Source organism: Atractosteus spatula, unplaced genomic scaffold, assembly GCF_055471065.1.
Source record: "Atractosteus spatula isolate fAtrSpa1 unplaced genomic scaffold, fAtrSpa1.hap1 Scaffold_45, whole genome shotgun sequence".
Taxonomy (NCBI): domain Eukaryota; kingdom Metazoa; phylum Chordata; class Actinopteri; order Semionotiformes; family Lepisosteidae; genus Atractosteus; species Atractosteus spatula.
The window spans coordinates 53,442-67,981 of NW_028296874.1; the positions used below are offsets into that span (position 1 = coordinate 53,442).

General features: G+C 41.7%; 1 long non-coding RNA gene across 2 annotated transcripts; it reads right to left on the bottom strand.

The window, feature by feature from the left end:
- Positions 1-3,831: 3,831 nt before the first annotated feature.
- LOC148806856 (uncharacterized) lies at positions 3,832-14,358 on the bottom strand. Of its 2 annotated transcripts, none has more exons than XR_016089179.1 (4): positions 11,846-14,358; positions 8,110-8,179; positions 7,660-7,997; positions 3,832-4,205 (listed from the first exon to the last, which is right to left on the bottom strand). It is a non-coding gene; the product is annotated as an uncharacterized LOC148806856 (long non-coding RNA). The 2 variants fall into 2 exon arrangements; XR_016089180.1 differs by lacking the exon at positions 3,832-4,205 and having other exon boundaries at positions 7,079-7,997; positions 8,110-8,174; positions 11,846-11,952; positions 13,275-14,358.
- Between the last annotated feature and the right edge of the window lie 182 nt (positions 14,359-14,540).

Below are 14,540 nucleotides of genomic sequence, written 5' to 3' on the forward strand. Positions count from 1 at the left end.
TCACTAATCACAAGAAAAAAAATACAAAATGACAAAAAAACTGACACTCCTACATGGTGGGAGTACAATAAGTAATGGGTGGGCTCTTAAATGTCACATTTATATCTACAGATGACTAGAAACTCATCTCTCCTACATATGTGTGTGTTTACAAGGCTGTTTTTTTTATTCAGTTCAGTTTATTTGTTATATACACAAGTGCAATGAAATCCCTATTCGCATGTTTGCTCCAATAAAAAGACATTAAGGAATATACCTTATAACTGTGCGTTAAACCTGTTTCACAGCCACTACGACTGTCACCTGTGGATGCTTTGCTCCTCTCTGTTTTTGCTACATTCCACGGGGGAGGTGCCAGCCCGGCTCAGGGTATAAAACAGAGGACTCCCTTTGCTCCTGTTTCCATTCAGTGGTTCAGAACAGGGGTGAGTACTGGCTGCTCTGTGGGGTAGAATATGTTCTTGAGGTTTGCTATAATTTTACAGGGCTGAACCACTTGGCTTTTTACTCTCTGGGGTTAAAGGGGATCGATAACCACTCCTGGACTGGAGCAGCAAGTGTTTGTATTGTTGCTAAATATTGATTTAAATGAGTTTTTACAAGGGTTGTTTTATCAAACCCTTGATTATGACCATTTAGTTTGCATTCCCATAATAGGATAACAAAGATATTTCATAGGTAAAATATAACTGGTATAAAGCAGCTGAGCTGCATGAAGCCATTTCTGGTGGACTAATTGATATTTTAGGTGGGTACCTACATCAGTATGCGTAGTCTGCAAAGGAACAAGTAATAAGCATATTCCATGCTGAAAAGAGAAGAAAGAAAACACATTTCAGCTGTGAAGCCTTCTTACTTGTTTCTGCTGTAATTCTCTAGTTGACGTTATGAGTGGGGACTCTCAGATTAGTTCACTCGGCTGGTTGTAGTAAACTGACTGGAGTGCCTGTTCCTGTTGGAAAGGTCAGGATACTGTGAGCTGGGTAGGTACACTGTAGCAGTGTCCATTTTCCTTTGTGTGGAATGTGGAAGTTAAGCTACAACACTTTCCACCTGCCTACCAAAGTGAGGGTTTTCCATAACTTTTTCTGAATCTTGGGAAACAATTCCAGTGGCTCTTAACTCTAGAGAAGTGGTTCCCAATCCTGTTCCTGGTGACCTTGTTTCAGCTCAGCCCTTAGTTACACAATCAAACCCTTCATTGACTTCAGATTAATCTGAAGTTTGTTCCCTGCTCGTACACAAGTTATATTTTCCAAGTGAAATAAAGTCTCAGAGGTGTGCAGGTCACCAAGACTGGGAACTGCTGCTCTAGAGCATAGATACCCAGTCTTGACCTGATAAACTTACTCTTCAGGTTTTCCATGTTTTTAAAGAACTGGCACCTCGTGAGCAGTGTTAACCAGAGCTGTTTAAAACCCTCGTCCTTCATTTCCCAGCTGCAATGAACCTGGACTTGGGAAGCAGGACCCCTGGGCCCCGGTGAAGCGTGCTCCTGAGAACAGGAGGTGCTGTACTCCTGCCATTGTGGGAGTCTTGAACAGTGCAGACACCCTGGGCTCTTTCAATAAAGGGCTGGGTAATATGCTTATGTGATGAACTACTTACTGCTCAAAAGCTATATAACCAAAATAACTGATTTGTAATTGTGTAAACAACCATAAAATACAGATATAGGTGTACCTCTACCCTTGAGAAGGATAGGCTATGGCTTTGATGACTAAACTTCAAATGGCCTATTGATGGTATCCATTTTCCTAACCTCATGTACAGCATCAAACCCTGGGAGGTGGTTCATCTTCAGTGCTTCTACCTGTCATTTCTGCAAAATGTGATGCAGAGCTTTCTTCCTGGTGCACACTGTTCTTTAGTAACACTTGCACAAAATGCTTCTTGTGTAGAGCGTGGAAAAGGTGAGTAAATTTACTAGTTTCCCTGAATCACAGATTTAACTGCACAGGTTATAACTGTAATACTGTTTACAACACATACTAGTTTGTGCCAAGTTTTGAACTATAATGGCATTTTAAGTGATTGATTCATCATTGGTGTAGTTTTTAATCTGTTACTCTTGTTATAAATCTTACCATCTTCACTTGGGTGCAACATGTAACAATGCAAGTGTTCATCCATGGGCACAGTACTGCAATTACACTGGGGGGGGAAGTGGAGTTGAATGCTGGACACTTTCCTACTGGAATAGTGCTCTATAGGCAATATTAAAATTATCGTCCAGTTTTAAGGCTCACCGGAGGAAACCAATCTATTGTTCACTTTGCAATTAACCCTTTCTTGTTCCTTTACAACCAAAAAATGTGGACAGCTTCCTCCTCAAGCACTTACTAGTTTAAAACATGCATTTTTAACTGCTGTGGTACTAGTAATACATACCTGCTACTGGCAACTACAACCAGCATGTGGTGGCAGTGCCAGATGAGATATAAAGTGTCACAAGTAGAAGTTCACACCCATGTCTTCCCAGGATATAATCTGGAGTTTAACTGTCTGCCTATGCATGCTACAAGCCACCAGTCATTTAAAACTGTAACTATCGTTGGTTAAATATTTGTTTTGTTGATACAGTTAACTGACTGCTTTAGAAATGATGCCTTTCCAGTCTGGCCTTCCCAGAATCTCACTGCTCTTTACAAAATCCACAAGGTGGCCAAGATCAATATCGTCTTCTGGATATGTAGCAACTTCACGTGCACCTCACTGCAGGCCGACGTTAGTAAGGAGGAATTGAGACCCAGGATGAATACGGGGGAAATGGTTTTGCTCAGAACGTTCATAACTAGACTAACCTATCAAGTTAAAGTTGTTTTCTGATAACTTAAGATTTTGCACCATTAAATTTCAAAATGTTAGATGTAAATACAGTAGGTTACCTTTTTTTTTAGAGAGAAGTAATGTATATTATACATATTGTGAATTTTTAAACGCAATTTAAAGAGTGCTTTTGCATTAAAGATTAATTAAAAATACAATGAGCGATAACTAATGTAAAAAGCAAACAAAATACACAAAAGTGGATGTATTCAAGCTTGGGATCAATTTCAAATTGGCAACATCACTCTATACTGAATTTCCTGTTCCAGTTTGCTCTTTCTCCAGCCCTTCCCTCTGCACTACAGCTCCCAGTTCCAAACCTGCACTCCAGTCTGCACCAGGGTTCCTGGCCTTTGCCCTGGAGCTCTGGCCTCTTTTCTGCTGGTTCTCTTGCCTGAGTTTCCAATCTACTTCGGGAGGCAGCCTTCATCCTCTAGGACCCCAGGGCTCTTCTAGTGCAGGCACATTTCATTCTTACGTCAATGTAACCCATCCAATAAAATTAGCAGGTCTCAACCAACAGACTCACAAGTAAACCAGAATGAACAGTGGAAGAAGAGTATTGAGTGAGCTATCATGATCCTCACTGCCTACTCAACCATAAAACAAATCTCTTAATGAGCACTAGGACTGGCTAAAGACATTAATATTGTTAATAAGGTCCCAATTATAATTGCCAGAGTTGGACTATGCAGAAAGTGATCAAAATTCAAGTGATTGTCTGAAGTTTGAGGAGTCGGAGGCTTCACTTCTGCTCAAAGTGACTGGGGTGAGACTGTACTAAGAACCCTGGGCAGTAAGTGTAGTTTTAGAGCAAAGCCATGAAAATACAGCTGGATCAGTGGCAGGAAATGAAAGGGCTCTTTCACACAGCCCTCTGGATTACTTCACGCCATCGAGACTTTTCAGCAGCAGCCCCTCACATCAGGGGAATACTTTTCCTGACCCCCTTTAACAACAGGGGGTATGGTTTTCATTTGGCTCAACCTGCTTCCAGTGGCCTTCAGTTCAATTCAATTTATTTTTATATAGTGCTTTTCACAACAAGGTTGCCCCAAGGTGCTTAACAATGCAAGTAACTAGACATTGTGTGATTACAGAACAGAAGACAATGGAGGAGAGAAACCAAAAACTCTTTGGTAAGGAGAAAAAAAAACTCAAGGGGTCCAAGGTCAACTGGTTGCCCAACCCCTTTGGGCATGCTACCATTATATAATTTAAAAAAAGGACATCAATTAATGAAGGTATTAATCCATCATGTCTTCTGTGTGTTAGTACTCCATGCGGATCTCTGTAAACCAGTAAATTCCTCCTAAACGATAGCTATATCCACAATGTCCCTCCTGGTTCGATAGCAGTGATGCAGCATCCAACATCTGGGTGCCATCCAGACATGTGGGGAGGAGAATAGGATAGTTTGGTCAGAACAGATGTATCCACCTGGATGGCCAACACAGAGAGACACAATGGCATGTACAGCAGCACCAGCAGCCACGGTTGTAGCAGGCTATGATGTAAGGTGTGAGTAGGCTAGGCTGAAGTAATAGGTCTTCAGTCTAGATCTGAATACTGAGATTGACTCGGCATCCCGAATACGGAGACGGAGGCTGATCCATAAGCTAGGGGCCTAAAGCTAAATACTTTACCGTTCTTAAACTATTTATTTTAGTTAGTCAATTATGCCTGTTTCTTTCTCTTTTTTGCCTACAGAACATTGTTATAAAGTGCCTTGAGCATGCCTGAAAGACGCTATATCAGCATAAAATGATTGAGCCTCATTAGACTGGTGTAAAAGTGTCTCCACCTAGTGAACATTCATTGGAAGCATCACCTAATAATGTAACTGACATTGCAATAGCATTTTATTTTTAAAAGCCTCACTCATGCACAGGGATTGTCTTATCTTTTCTCATTTACATACAAATAACTATGTGAAAAAGCATTACCAAAGAAAAACTTTATGGCTTTAGTACTTCAGAAATGTACATACTTGAAAAATAATTGGCACTGTTTCTTCACCGACTTACAAATCCTTTTGGCAATTGATTTCAGTACGTCTCTTATACCAGCCACACGAGACAACGAATCACTGAGTGGATATAGCCGTTGGACAATGGATGGATATTTTCAAAGGAAAGCAGTTCATTGGCTTGTCAAAGTTTTATTTATCTCATATTCCTTCTTCCTTATATTTTTCCACTTTTTGAACAAATTCAAAATGATCTTTTCTTGATTTTTTTTTTCCTGGAAACTAGTTAAAGAGATCAAAAGCTCTTGGGATCCTAAGAGGTGACCACTGCATTTAAACATGAAAGAGTTTTCTAAATTAATATAGATGATAAATGTTTTGTGACAGAAGCCCTGAAATTATTCAACATGTATTTTGGTTATGTCCCATGGTAAAACCTGTCTGGACTGAGTTTCAAACTTATATTAAAAAAGGGACCAATATTGATATTTGTTCTGAAGAAATAGATGTCATGTTCAATTCCAGCCCCTTCGAAAATGATACAAAAATATCCTTTGTAATTAACTTTATTAGAAGGGCATGTTGTCATGTACACAAAATGAAATGGTCTGGGAAGAATCCTATATTTGAGCACTTTAAAATGGATGTAAAAGAGAATCTGCAGATTATTTCAAATTGTAAAAATATGAAACTGGTGTAGACAATCTTGATTTAATTTGTTTAATCTTTTTTCAAAATTTGTATTTATTTTGTAATATGTACCCCTGACGATGCTTTTGTCATGAAATGTACTCTTGTTTGTATTGTATTCTTTGTTGTTTTAAAGGCTTAAATATTTTTTAATAAACTATTAATTAATAAATTAAAAAAATAAAAACTATTATGAATATTCTGTTCACGGAATTTTACATTTAAAAACTTTAAAAGGTGAAATTTTGCTTAATGGCCACCAAGTGGCGCCATTGACCCAACAATGTAAAATTCAGAATTTCTTTTTCCATTTAATTGCACTGATCGGCCAACAGAGGGCGCACTTTACTCGTCCTACTGCTTCTGTTGAATTAAAAATTGCTTACCCTTATAAAGCGCTATTCTGTACAGGAAAATTGAAGCCTGTGCACTGTGGATTTGAAAAACTATTTTGTGAAAATATAAAGTTCCATAATGGATTATTAATGAGAAAACGTTACATTGTCTGGTGGTAAGTATTTGTAATATAGGATTGCCCATTTCTGTTCTAAAACACGAGATGGAAGTTTAACATACGTGATTCACGAGGTGGAGGGGTGGAAAATGACTGTAAGAAGTCTTGCAATGCTGTATTATTAGTAGTTGTAATATTGTCATATTAACACAAATCCTCAGACTTACTAAGATGTCCACTAGAGCGACAATCTCACACATCAAATATTAGAGGACCCTTCCTTTATACCTAAAAGCTTTCAGTTGTTGGACAATGAAAAGAGTGCTTGTACGAATCTAATTACTGTTATAAACTCATTACAAGCTAATTGTCTCATTTCTTTCTTATCTTATGATATGTATTATGGTACTGTACTGTGGTTGCGTTTTATTATTGTCATGAATGTTTCATGTTTGAGCTTTTGATATGCAAAACAACAAATCGCCTTCAGGACACTAAAGAGGAATTCAATCCCTTCATTCTTACTCATCACAATTCACGGTTGCATTTTATTTTCATGCATAGATAAAATAAATTATAATATTGACACCATATGTACCGGCAACCACACTACTGTCTAATTTTGGTGCTAATCTTAATCTTGTCAGTTGGGTTGCTGAATTCCTTCCAGACAGAACTCAGGGGCTAAGAGTCAACAATACTCTGTCTCACAAGCTGTATTCTTGCACAAGTGCTTCTCGAGGATCTGTATTGTCTTTCTCTTTGTTCAGCATACAATTTGTAGGTTATTACCAGTCGAGTACGACACAGAATTGCAGACAGCTCTGTTATTAGTTTTTTGCAGGCAGATGTGTGGGGTCATGGGCCAGCAAGAGAAGATTTTGCCACCTGGTGCAAACAAAACTACTGCAAGTAAGTTCACTGTCATCTCAGCTCGGGGCATCAGTGTGGTGAACTGTACTGTAAGAGTGCCTTCACTGTCAGGCCACACTCAGATCAAGAGAGCACAGCAGCACAGGGACACATTGACACAGTCCAGCCAGCTGCATGACCTGAACCAGGCATACAGATGGGCTCCAAACAGCCACGAATGCCAAAGAGCCCTAAAGGACAAACTTAAAAAAAAATAAACTACATTTATTTTGGACCCACAAAGACTGTTTATCTGTCTGGAAAGGTCTCAAAAAATGCAATAAAACAAGAATACATATAACATATTAAGCGTATTGTCAGGGATACATGCAATAATACATGTACATTTTATGAAAAAAAAAGATTAAACAAGGTAAATCCACAAGGTAAATGCAGATAAGGTCCATCCATGCTTCAACGTTCTTACAACTAGACACAGTACGGTACGTCTTGACATCTGTTTTAAACTGTTCAAACATGGGTTTCTTCCCACACCACTCCGTTAATTATTATATCATGCAAGTATAATACTTTTAAAACTACAAAAAATATACAAACGATATTTTCATCTTACTTTCAATGGGATTCAAATGTAACATAAATTCATTTATTTAAAAGTCATATCAATATTAATCTCTTTCTTTATATAAGTTTTTAAAACAGTCCAGAATGTTTCTAAACCACAACATGACCAAAATAAATGTTGTTAGGTTTCAGGGCTGCTTTCAGAAAGGTCACAGTTATCATCTACGCTGATTTTCAATCTCCGCACGTCAAGAGTCAGCCACAGCGCTGTGAGACTCACCTCCATAGACTCGTGTATCTCTGTCGCCGCCCAGTGGACATTTCTTCAGAAGTGTCACCGCCCGCCGGGATGCGGACAATCCCGGGACTGAAGCTGTGTGACTGGCCAAGTGCCGCGTCGAGGGCGGAGTCTCCGCGGGGGCATCCGGTAGTCCGCACTGATTGGCCAAAAGCTGCTGACAGTCCAGATCCAGTGGAAGGCCGATCCAGTCCAGGTTTTCCTCTGCTGACAGTCCAGATCCACTGGAAGGCTGATCCAGTCCAGGTTTTCCTTTGCCGACGGTCCAGATCCAGTGGAAGGCTGATCCAGTCTGGGTTTTCCTCTGTGGGACGCCGGATCTACGCGGAAGCAGCCGGAAGTCAGAACAACGCGTCACTTTTGAATTGGTTTTTTTACATTTTTTAAAGTAAGCATTAACTAGAACAAAGAATACAATACAAATACAAGTACCGGTCTGTCGCTGAGCTCGGTGTGGTTCCGCTCTCTGCTCGTCAAGCACTGCAGCTCCTGGAAACCTGTCCTTCAGGGCAGAGAGTTATTAGTGAACTCCAGACACCGCTGGAGAGTGTGTTTACCGGCGAATCGGCTCACGCTGCTGATCAATTCGACCTCATTGTGTTTTCTTCTTTCTTTATCGTGCAATAATACAAATGCTTCATGATGCACGCAAGAGTACATTACAGATCACCGGATTACATTATACAGGCAAATAAAGAGAAGGTACGCACAGCTTTCATGTTGTGATATTTAGACATGGTTTGGAGACGTTCCCTCGTGTGTATTTTGAATTATTCAAATGCGAGTCTCTTCCATTTGGAAGCGCATAATTTCAGTGCATGAGCTACCTGTTATATTGGGCGACATGTCACACGGATAATCAAACAAGAACGAGTTTTCCCCTTCAATCGAATCAGCGAAACAAGTGGGCAGTGCAGCCAGGAGAACTACAGAGACTGACTACATTACCCATACGCCATGTGGGCGACATCCTTCTGACGTCATCAACTCGCGTCTTTGAAGTTTATTTTATTTATTTTGTATTACATTACTTTAATACTTTACCCTTGTTTGCAATGTATTATTTGTTGTTGATAATGCTTTTTTTAATAAAAACAAAAAAACTATTAATACGTATATTCTTAACGGTATTTAAAATTAAAAAAACTGTAGGTGAAATTTTGCTTCATGACCACCAAGTGGCGCCATTGGCACATTATTGTAAAAATCATAATTTCTAAGACAATTTTTCCTTTTTAATTCCAATGATCGGCCATCAGAAGCGCACTTCACTCGTCCTACTGCTTCTAATGAATTAAAAATTGCTTACCCTTATATAGCGCTATACTGGACAGGAAAATGAAGCCCACGCACTGTGGATTTGAAAAAAAACCTATTTTGTGAAAATATAAAGTTTCACCATGAATTATTTGTGAGAAAACTTTAAATTGTCTGGTGGTAAGTATTTGTAATATAGGCTTGCCCATTTCTGTTCAAAAACACGAGATAGAAGTTTAACATACGTGATTCACTGAGATGGAAGGGTGGAAAATGACTGAAAGAAGTCTTGCGATGCTGTATTAATGCTTGACCCAACTGCAGCTCAGACCTGGAGCAAAGCCTGCTCAAACTCCTCAACCTCGTCCTGACGGCTGGCTGTTTCCCTGAGGCCTGGAATCAAGGACTGATCACGCCCGTCTGTAAGGTACCAGGGCTTCAGTGTGAACAGTAACCTGGGGAAGGAACTCTGTCGTATCTTGAATATCTGATTACCGGCCCTCCTTACTGAGCACAATGTCCTGCATTCGAGTCAGACCGGCTTCCTACCAAACCCCCACACATTCCAACACATTCACACCTGGGCTCTGATGGCCCATCTGGACCCAGAACAGTAACGCCTGGCACTACTGGAGCAGGACTGTCATACCTGGGCACTGCCAGCCCATCTAGACCAAGAACAGCAGAGCCTGGAACTGCTGGAGTAGGACTGTCAGACCTGGGCACTGACAGCCCTTCTGCATGAGACCAGAGTCATGCTTTTCCAGAAGAGATCCAGATCTCCGGAAAACAGTTACAACTTCACACTGAACAACAACACTTAGGAACCCAACCTACTACACATACCTCTGAATGACAATCAGTTCATCTGGGAGTTTTCCTGGCAGTGAAGTCACTGAAGGAGCAGGCACACAAGGCTTTCCAAGCCAGTAAAAGGAGGCTCTACAACATCAGTCCCCCAAATACAACTGGCTCTGAATATTAAAAAGTGCAATCGAACCATTTGCCCTATGCAGCAGGGAAGTGTGGGATCCCTTCACTGAGCAAGATGACACTAAATGAGACAAACAGCCCGTAGATACTCCATGCACAGAGTTCTGAAAAAACATCCTCCCAACTGGAATGCTACAGAATCCTAAACAGACAATACACACAACACATACTAACTCTGTTAACCATAACATTATGAGATGGTACCATTCATTTTTAACAAATCGTACACAGTATGTCAGGCTCAACAAAACTCTTTCCGCGTCACGATCTATGAGCACAGGTGCCCCTCAGGGCTGTGTGAGCTCTCCAGTTCTGTTCACACTTTATACAAATGATTGTACAAGCAGTAGTCAAAGCAACTTCATTTTCAAATTCTCAGATGATAGTTGTTCTGAACAGCATCGCCAGTTAATGCATAGAGGTAGCAGCTTATCTGTATACATGTCAGAAGTCTAAAGGTTTGTGCAATGGTGTGACAACAATAGCCTAATTCTCAATGTTAAAAAAACAAACGAAATAGCTTTTGATCCCAGAGCAGTTGGTGATCACACGCATGTAGTAATCCACAATGAATTTGTCACTCAGGTTGATTCATATAAGTACTTAGGTGTACACATAGGCAGTAACCTGTTGCTGGACTACTCGTGTTGAGAGTGTCTGGTCTGCTGCAGAGTTTACATTTCCTGCGAAGACTAAGAGTGCTTGGGGTTGGACAAGAAGTAATGCTACTCTTCTACCGTGCTGTAATCGAGAGCATGATCAGATATGGTATTACAGTGTATCTGTACTGAACTATCAGTTCATTTAAAATCACAAATAACCGCCTCTTCCAGACAGCTTTGAAGTTCATGGGAGTGAAACGGCATCTCTCCTTGCAGACAATCTTTGAAAACTCCCTCATCAAACAGGCAGGAAGAAATATATCAGATCCCTCCCACATCCTCAGCTCTGAATACCAACCTCTTCCTTCTGTCAAACGTTTTTAGGTTCCCAAATATAAGTCAAACAGATACAAACATACCTGTGTTCCACTATCCATTAAAGCTGCCAATGCAAATGTCAAGGATAAACACAATTTTGACTCTTACAACCCACTTGAGTGCGATATGTTTCGTGATGTGTTATAAAAGTTACATGTTGCTATGTGTTATATTGTACAGGTGCAATAGAGCGATGTGCAATGTTTTTCTTTTCTTCTTTTTTTTTGTTTGCATTCTATTTAAATGGACAGGAGTGCTGGGTGTCCACACAAAATTTCCCTCAGGGGACAATGAAATCTTATCTTATCTAGCTGGATATTTGTCCAGGCTAAGAACCAGCAGAGAGATACAGACTCTGACAAGTACAGGTTCAGAGACCACAATCAGGCAATAGCAACTGTGTGATGAAGACCCAAATGTATCCCACACCTGCCTGAGGAACAGACAGTGAGCCTGTATCTCAGTAATAATAATACAGTGTGTGATCTCAACAGATGACTCTTGGGCACGTGCCTGTGTGTTGTTAGTTTGTGTGCTTTTCTATATACTGCCTACTGCCATGAAACACATGCCCACCTTGGGGATAATGAAGACTCCCTCTCTCAAGAAAACACAACGTATCTGAAAATGAATTTTCTACAAATGTTTTCACCCCTCTGGTGTCAAAGTACTGCATCTGCAGGAAGGGGCGACTCGTCCGTCCATCGTCCAGCAGTCCCACTCTACAGCACATCAGGGAGACGCCTGTGAAATCAGCGCCTTCGGGTTGCTTCACAAATATATTATGTCATACGATGCGTATTTTTAAGGTCACGTTAACTTGCACTGTTTGTGTGTGTTGTGAGTTCCGGTGTGAATGAAACATAGCCGCTGTGATGCAGATCACGTTCAGAGAAACTCCAGCTCTCGGTGTTTAAGAATATTAAACCTTTACTGACCACAGTGGTGCTGAAAGCGAAGCTCCACTCGTGTCTGTCAGGAGCTCCTCAGAGCCTCAGCTGAAGACCAGCCTGAAGATGCCCGTCCTTCTCCGATGACTTGAAACCTGACAGGTGATGAACAGGAAAGGTTTTTACTCGTGTGTAGCGACACCTGGAGTGACGGACTGGTTGGCATTGCAGCCTCACAGCGCCTGGGCCCTGGCTTTCTCCTCGACTGCGATACGATCAGGGGTTTTAGTGGTACACCTTGACTTGCAAATTCGTTTATATATATGACAATTTTTTAGTTGTTTTAAAGAACTTACTGTTTTGATTAGATGTATCAGAGATTGTGACTCTGCCTTTAGCTTCCCATTCCTTCCAAAAAATTTCAATTTCACACCTCTGGTTGTGCCAGACGGTCCTCAGTGGAAGAGATACCAGGGTCCCCAGGACTGCTGTCACCTCTTCTGTACTCCTCCTATGCTAACAACTGTGTATCTACTGCTGACTCTGTGAAAGGAATCAAGTCTGCAGATGATCCCACCAGAATAATAAAAAAATCTGTAGAGGAAGGAGGTAAGCAGAGCATGCAAACTCCACACACAGCACCCAAGGAAACTGCACCCACGAGAATATAAGCAGAGCATGCAAACTCCACACACACAGCACCCAGGGAAACCGGACCCACGAGAACATAAGCAGAGCATGCAAACTCCACACACACAGCACCCCAGGAAACCAGACCCACGAGGACAGGGGCAGAGCATGCAAACTCCACACAGACAGCACCCCAGAAAACTAGACCCACGAGAACATAAGCAGAGCATGCAAACTCCACACACACAGCACCCCAGGAACTAGACCCATGAGAATATAAGCAGAGCATGCAAACTCCACACACACAGCACCCCAGGAACTTGACCCACGAGAACATTAGCAGAGCATGCAAACTCCACACAGACAGCACCCCAGAAAACTAGACCCACGAGAACATAAGCAGAGCATGCAAACTCCACACACACAGCACCCCAGAAAACCGGACCCACGAGAAAATAAGCAGAGCACGCAAACTCCACACACACGGCACCCCAGAAAACTGGACCCACGAGAACATAAGCAGAGCACGCAAACTCCACACACACGGCACCCCAGAAAACTGGACCCGCGAGAACATAAGCAGAGCACGCAAACTCCACACACACGGCACCCAAGGAAACTGCACCCACGAGAACATAAGCAGAGCATGCAAACTCCACACACACAGCACCCCAGGAAACCAGACCCACGAGAACAGGGGCAGAGCATGCAAACTCCACACACACAGCACCCCAGGAAACCAGACCCATGAGAACAGGGGCAGAGCATGCAAGCTCCGCACACACAGCACCCCAGGAACTAAATCCAGGGTCCCAGCGCTGGAACCCACTGTGCCGCCGTCTCTCACCTTTTCACTCCACTTGCAGATCATGACGCGACCGGAGACCGGAGACTCCTCACTCCTGCAGTAACACACCCCAGCAGGAGGAGGCGCCGACGGACTCGCTCATGGTGCAGTGAGCCCAGCGGTGTGAGTCTGGTGTCCAGCGCTGATGTGTCCCTGATAGTCCTGTCCCACAGCCTGCGACTCACCGTTTCTTCCACAAAATACTCCAGCCAGCGCTTTTTAGACTAACGTTTCTGCTTTGCTCGCTGATTAGATTAAAAAAGCTGGCTGTTTACCTCCTGGAGGTCAGATCCCAACAACGTCTGCAGCACCGTTTCCCCGGCAACCACGTTTTATTTAACAAAGTAAAATAAACACAGGAGAAAAGTTTGCAAACATGCAGGCGGGATGAGCGCTGCAGACACAGGCTGCTGCCCGGGTCCGTCTTGTGAAATAAACAGGACAGAAAACAGAAAGAAAAATACACACTAGAGTACACATAACATAATCAGAGGTACACAATACTCCTGCTCTTTACACAGACAGGTTCAACAGGTCAATAAAGAGCAGGTCGGCGCAGCTGTCAGGATGTCTCATTTACAAAGAGTCTGAAGATTTGCTCGTCTCTTCCCAGAGCAGCTTCACTCCGGAGAGCAAGAAACAGCTCCTGCCGAGTCCGTCTTGTAAGACAGACATAGAAATCCGCGACACGATAAATACGCTGAAATTGTATAATTAATTCTGATGCTCAATCAAATCTGCGGAACGCGTGGGCAGCGCATGTGTTCTGTAGTGCTCTATAGAGCACTAGAGAGACTACATTTCCCACAAGCACTGTGGGCGACTTCCTTTTGACGTAATCGATTCGCGTCTTTTTTCTTTTTAATTATAACAACAATACATGCAGGAATAAACCCCATTATCTCAAAAGAGAAATTATTTGTCGTCCACAGGCAGAAGGGGGCTTAAATACTTTAGACTTTAGGACATCTAATGCTATTTTTAAGATTAAATGGATACAAAACTATTTAAAAAATAAGCAAAATGTATGGCATATAATCCCCAATATGATATTTCAAGAAGTAGGGGGTCTAGAGTTTTTACTAAAATGTAACTTTGACATTGGAAAAATCCCCTTGAAACTTGCCAGTTTTCATAAACAAGTACTTCTGACGTGGTCACTTATGTATAAACATAACTTTTCCCCACATAGATTTACTATCTGGAACAACAAATATATAAGAATTAGAAATAAAACCTTATTTTTTGAAAACTGGGTCAAGAATG